Source organism: Neopelma chrysocephalum, unplaced genomic scaffold, assembly GCF_003984885.1.
Source record: "Neopelma chrysocephalum unplaced genomic scaffold, ASM398488v2 Primary Assembly neopelma1_143, whole genome shotgun sequence".
NCBI lineage: Eukaryota > Metazoa > Chordata > Aves > Passeriformes > Pipridae > Neopelma > Neopelma chrysocephalum.
In genome coordinates this window covers 5,278,570-5,285,369 of record NW_020897805.1, presented here as the reverse complement: position 1 = coordinate 5,285,369, position 6,800 = coordinate 5,278,570, and the positions used below count along the sequence as shown (strand labels likewise).

General features: G+C 43.4%; 1 long non-coding RNA gene across 2 annotated transcripts; it reads right to left on the bottom strand.

Moving 5' to 3' along the window:
* Positions 1–920: 920 nt before the first annotated feature.
* On the bottom strand, positions 921–5,723 carry LOC113975807. Of its 2 annotated transcripts, none has more exons than XR_003536934.1 (4): positions 5,631–5,723; positions 3,508–3,613; positions 2,643–2,750; positions 921–1,726 (listed from the first exon to the last, which is right to left on the bottom strand). It is a non-coding gene; the product is annotated as an uncharacterized LOC113975807 (long non-coding RNA). The 2 variants fall into 2 exon arrangements; XR_003536935.1 differs by lacking the exon at positions 921–1,726 and adding an exon at positions 2,334–2,377.
* Positions 5,724–6,800: the final 1,077 nt, after the last annotated feature.

The following is a 6,800-nucleotide window of genomic DNA, read 5'->3' as shown; positions in this document are numbered from 1 at the left end:
AGCTGATGGGGGTTGGCAATGATCACCCTAATTTGATATCCCCTGCACACAGCAGTGTTGCATTTAGTGATGATTTGGGCTTAAAGTGATCCTGTTTGATTCTTTGGGATGTCTATTTCCTCTCTGCTGCACAGCATGCTTTCAAAACAGGGTTAAATTAAATAAATGCTAAGTTTGACCCTTTGCAAAAACCCCACATTTAGACCCATTGAGTCTAAATGGGTTTTGCTTGCTATTGGAGCGACATATGTCTGCCAGGATTGGTTTGGCACTGTATCTTTGCTTAGCTGCACACAAATTCCTTGTACCAGGACTGGCTGATACCTGCTCCCGTATTTGTAATATGCTTTGACATCCTGTGTGGCTGGTGCATTTGAAGCACGAGATTTACTGTGTTTGCTCCTGGAGTAGCTGCAGTCTGTGCCATTACCTCCTGATTGGTACCAGCCACAATGGCTGCTTGAATGAAATTCAGGGTGGAAAACCACCGCTGCATTTTTTGAACAAAATAGTAATTATGGTAATCGTATCACTTTAGCATATTTCTTGCCTGTGTTTATGAACAAATTATGTGAGCCAACGAGAACAGCAGCTTCTTCCTTTCAAATTAATTCGTGCTTTGGAATAGGAGGATAGATATGATAAGACTTCCAGTTTGGTATGTTTTCTTCTGCATCTTTTTGGTGGTGCATTACACATTCACTACAATTCTTCACCTCTACTGTCACTTTTATGGCTGTGTTTTCCTTTTCCTCCGCTTCAGTCATGAGCATGCTAATCTTTCGTGTCACAAGCAGCACAACCCCTCCTTTATATGGGCCCCCTCCTGCCTGTGCATGGTCCTGGATTATATGGTTAAAAGAAAAAATCATTTCACCGGCAGAACGTAAAACAATGTAATTTTTGCTGTTGCCGTTTTTGTTTAGATTAGCCACTAAAACCATCTTGGAGTGAATAATTAAGCAGCTATTTGTGTCATGGGTTTCAATGCTGAATGTAACCCATTAACCCCACAGGAGCAAGGTCCTTGAATTCTGAACAATTCTGGGAGTAAACTGTGATGAATCAAGGCTGAGATAAGAGCCAGGCATCTTTAGAAAAATCTGGAGCATGTTCTTGGCACTCAAGGTTTGTTCTGTGTTGCAAGCAGTTTCTACTCTTCCTTTTTTTTTGTCTTCTCTCATTCAACTGACTCCCATGGGAAATGCAAAACGACTTTACTTAGAAAGAGTATTTGCTATAATTCATTCTATTATTTTCTGATTTTATTCCACCTTCCCTCCCCTCCCCCCCCCAAATATTTGTATGTAAAGAGGACCTTACCATTCTTTGAGGCTCATCTGTTCATACTGCTTATTCTGTGCTTGAAATTGTCATAAATCTCACTCTGGTCTCATTTTTTCCCTCAGATAGAGGCTTATTAGCTGTAACTGGTCTTGCACATACTCCTCTGACATGGATGCAGCTGACATAGCATGGTTTGGTGAGCACAATCAGCAGCAATATTCCTGGCACCAGTCTGAGTGTGCTGGCCTGTCTTTACCTAACAAGCTGTGTGGCCAAACTGGTCTGTAAACTAAGGGTGGGCAGCTCTCTCCTACTACATCAGCTGCAGCTGGGAGCAAAGCAATGAATGCTTTTTCACATGAAACAATACATTTTAAGATCTCTTCCAGAAGAGGTACTTGGGAGGCAGAATGACAGCTCCACTCGTAGATGCATAGCTCTGCAAAATAATAATTAGAAAAAGAGTTAGTATCCATTTACAGTCTCCCATGTATACCTCTGGGCATACATACCACCCCCTCAGGTAAAAATTCATAAAATCATAGAATACTTGGAAGAGACCCTCAGGGGTCATCAAAGTCCAACACGTGGCTCTGCACAGGACACCCCAAGAGTCACACCATGTGCCTGAGAGTGTCATCCAGATGCTTCTTGAACTCTGTCAGGCTTGGTGCTGTGACCACCTCCCCGGGGAGCCTGTTCCAGTACCAAACCACCCTCTGGGTGAAGAACCTTTTCCTAATACCCAAGCTAACCCTCCCCTGACACAACTTCAGGGCTTCTTACATGAGTAACGGTGGTGAGAGCAAGCCCTGCATTGGGCCTGTTGATTCAGGAAATGAAGACTGTCGGGTTCAGAGGAAGGGCTCTGCCTGGGATTGCTGCTGGTCAGGGCTAACACCACCACTTCATCCAGTGCTCTGCAATGTTGGAAACTTTAATTCTTGCTCATACACCTTCCCTTTCTCTGTTTGAGAGCACAAACTACTTCTCAGATTTAAAACTGCTTACCTACTCTGGTTGAAGAGAAGATGAAAAGACAAGTTGCTTATAATTCTTAACATGAAATTGATGAGCATGCTAGGGAAATCTGGAAGTAAAGTTTAGACATCTTTGAAATATCCAGAAGTATCCTTTTCCCTTTGTCTTTCTCTCTCTTCTCCAATATCTCATTTTCCCTCCCTGAGGAAGAAACAATAATTTAATTCTGATTAATATACAGAAAATCTCCTACGATCAAGATGGTCAACTTACAATGAGACATTTTATGAACCACAGCTTTGCCTTGACTAAATACCTTCTGTGCACTTCTGGCTTTGCTTTATGGACCTCTAAGAACATACTTAGGGTCTTACCATTTAAGCAGGAGCTGTAGTTGATGCTGGTGAGTGAAGGGGAGTCCTGAAATAAGCCACTGACCTGTGAAAGAGCATTGGTTTGGGAAAACTGCCCTGGTGTGAAATCTAGAAGAAAACATATCCACAGCAGAAACCAGCTTGCACATCTGTGAGCTGCCTTCTGCTCCTCTTAAGCAGGAGCTGTAACCCCATTGCCAAAGACTGAAAGAGCCCTTGAATAATGGTCTAAAAAAAGGCTACTGTAAGCAGCTAAGAGAGACCTGTTGTTTTACTTGTTCAGGAAACCTTGTTTTCACCTTCTCCACAGAAATAGCAGGATGCCAACAGGCTCTGTCCCGGGCATCCAAGCTCACCCATTTGCTAGGGAGGCTTTCAGTGGACTTCAGCCACCCACGGTGTGGAAACACAGATTAACAGAATCAAAATTCTACCGAAATAAACCACTGGTGTACCCAACCCAAGTTGTTAAGGGTCAGTGGCCGAGATGGCCAAATTTCATGTACCTGTACACAACTTGCAGGTTGGGTCACTCTCAGTGGCCTGTGTGCTTGCACTGAGGCCCTGATGTCTTTTGCCCCGTTAAGAGCCAGCTCATTCCCTGAAGTCGTGGAGGCATGTGCTGCTGGCCAAGAAGGACCTTGCCTCAACCTTGGGCCATGATGGCAGGTGTCACACTTCCACCTCTGGTGCTGCCACAGACATTGTGCCCACTGGTGACAGTGGGTGTTTTTACCAAGCGGGGATGTTGTGGATGTTACTTGGAATGGAGGGGCAATAAGCTGTGCCTTCACATATGGAAACAAAATATATGTTTTTGAAGAGCTGGAGACTACTAATGAGATCCCTTCTATTTGTACATTACCTGCTGTAGTGACAGGTTCTTATCTGGCCAGGCAGATGTGTGCTTCTCAAGGAGTGAGTAACAGACTGGGGCTTGGCATGTATGGGAAACAGCAAACAGAAGAAGGCTGTGGTGTTGGAGAGGAATGATGGTACAGTTGCACAAGTCAGTCTGGTGTCAGAATATTAGAGAATAAACTGCACTACCCCCAACTTTCAGAACTGCAGATAATACGCAGCAGTGAAGTTTTATCTGTGCTCAAGTACATATTTTTTATGCAGCTAAAGCTATGTCACAGATGTTCTTCACTAGAATAGATTTTGACTTTGCTAATCCTGTATTAATCTGCTGGTAAAGCTATAGCTGCGTGATTACCACTGGGCTCCTTGCAGAGAGGAGCTCCTGATTACTGAGGGCACAGTTTCTCCCCATCTCCCTTGGCTGAGCTGCAGCTGGGGTTCAGGCTTCTTGTGCCAGGGGAGCACCCCGTGCAGCCCCCGTTTCTGTTCCCGGTACGGTGCTCTGCCAGGAGAGGGAGCTAGGACTCTGGGATTCAGGGGCCTTTGATGTTTGTTCACAAATCATGAAGGTGTTACAGCTGTCCAACATTAACCTAGGCTTTGCTGTGCGGCTGGGTGGATATTCAGGGGGCTCATGATTTTCTATGGAGGCCACCTGCCGCAGAGGGGTTCAGTTCCTGCCGGAACACGGAGGACTCTCATGCTCTGAACTGTGTTTTGAAGCTCTCAGTCACTTTTTCTGACTGCTTTCCCAGGTGAATTCCAATGGGATATTGGACTTGGTGAAAATGAAACAAAGCCTACAGATTCTGGAATCATGCTGTAGGTTCAAAGCCACTGCTGGAGGGGAGAAGGCAACCAATGGATGCATAGCAAGGCAAAAGCTGGGAGGAGGGAAAATTTTTGGTTAAGGCTACCATGTGGCAAACAGATGTCAGACAACATTTCTTTTAACCTAGAAACACATCAGCCTTCTTCCTCCTACAGTATATGTGTTTCATTTTGAACAAGTAACTGGCAGCTGGAGAAGGTTATTAGAAAATTCTCCATCTATGTTCCAGCACTTGCAATAGCAGCAGAATTACCTGTTTCCTATTCTGCCCAAGCTTTATGTCTCCTTTCATAGATATTGTTGGCCTCAAGCCAAGTTTTGCTTAAGTTATGTATCAGAAGGGGAATAAGTGGAGCTTCAAGCTTGTTTTAAGTGTAGGAAAGGGAGTTTAAACAAAGCTGGCAGAGATACTGACACAAGTATTATCTAGGTTCTAGATGTGGTTAGGCCTGCTGGGTAAGAAAACAGGAAATAAGTGGGAAAACAACTCTTAAAAATGCATAAACCAGCCAATTCTACAGGGCTCCACTCTGTGTTCATAAGTCTGTAAGTGCTGATAAAAGAGCACACATGATATGAAAGTGCTGTGTCATTATCACAGGCCCTTTCACTCTTATTGCTGTTTCAGTTTTCTTTGAGTGACGGAGTCTGGCAAGGGAAGGAGAATAATCCTGTTTCTTCTTTGACTAATGAAATGTGGTCACTGACCAATCTGCCCTCTTTTCCCTGAAGGCAGTGAATAGGGAGTTGTGCTTCCCTCATGTTTCCTACCTGATTTGCAAGTAAGAACAGAGTAATTTGTTTGTGACAATTTTGGAGGTTAGAAGAAGAGCTTCTCCAACAGAGCTGGGCTCTGTGAGCCAGGAAGGGGCCAAGCTAGAGAAAATATTGTTGAATAATAACACAGTGTGAGCAGTCACTGGAAATAGTAAATAGTGAGGGAGGCTCCTTCCTAAGAAATGCGTTTTATTGGCTCTGTATGAGTCAGAAAAATCCCGTGATCTGTTGCCCTCATCAACCCTGTGGTCCAAGGGGTTGGCTTTGCTTGCTGGCTACTGGGAGGCACCAGCAGGCACTGCAGAGCACAGGGAAAGAAGCTGCTCCCAGAAGCATGGCAAGTGGCCATCGGGGTGTTTGGTAGCCAGGTCCTCAAGTTTGTGGTTCTTATCATTCTTATCTTTGCAAAGGGCTTTAACTGATAAGGATGAATGGTGTGGAGTTTCAAATGCAGGAGCTGTGGTTGTGACTTCCTATCCCTGCACTGGCCAACAAGTTATTATAAAAATAAATACCTCAGTGGCAGCAGCAGCATCCCCAAGGGCCTATTTACTTCCACTGGCACGAACTGATTCCTGCAGAGGAGCTCAAGCCAAATCCTGCAGAGACCAGCGGGAATCTCTCCAGGCTCTTGCAAAGGCAGTTTGCACACTGGAGAAAACGTTGGACATATTTATTGCCATGTCTGTTAAAACATGTTGTCAGTTAACACCTTTTCTAACACAACATATATTTCCTAAAGCTGAAGGAAAGTGAGCTTTTTTACCTCCTTTTATTTTTCAAGTAGTTATTCTGATTTATTTCTGAAGTTGCACAACACACTAAATGCTGGTTCATGAAGTGGCCAGGGATCAATTATTACCTTTTCATGCGCAAACCGATCTTAAAGCATCTATCAATCTCTTATAGTCCTATCTACAGAAGATATGCCCAATTTCAGCAAACTGAAAAAATATAAAGGAAGCTAAGGCAGGGCAACGTTCACTTCCTTTGGCTTGCTCTCTAGATGTTTGACGAGTGAGTTTATTATCCAGAGGAAGAATGAACAAGCCAATACACCTTTTTCAAGGTTTGTAGGTGCCTTAATGTAACTTGCTCATTTAATTTGGATCTATGTACCTCATGAGAAGGACAGAAGATTTTCATTTTCAAGGCCTTATTTAGCCATAAAACATGGATCACATTAGCTAAGAGCAGGTCTATGAATTTCATTTTATTTGGTGACAGGAGAAATAGCGACGTATATATCACCCTTTCAGTAGCTGGTATTAAAAGGTGCATGTTTCATGGAGAAACAACGTATTCCATGTCATAACATCTTTCATGAAATAAAATTCAGGGCATTTGTAGCATACGTATATGAAAAGTACCAGTTCACACTTCTTTTAAGAGTATGAGGGCAATATAAGCCCTTCTTGTGACTAGAGCTGGTCACACCTGAAAAATTAGGATGGATTTTGCTGGCTCCAATGAAGTCAGTAGGAGATTTTCTATGGCCTCAATGGGGCCAAAAATTCTCCTAGATTTCATATTATTATAGGTATTGTACAATTTAGCCACCAAGGTCATTAAAATGCTATAATCCCTTGTGTGATACATGACGGGGTAAAAGCACTTACAAAGGTATTGCTTTCTAAACTGGTGTAATTATGGTAGTAATTCCCGAAGAAGAAGTATTGCAAATG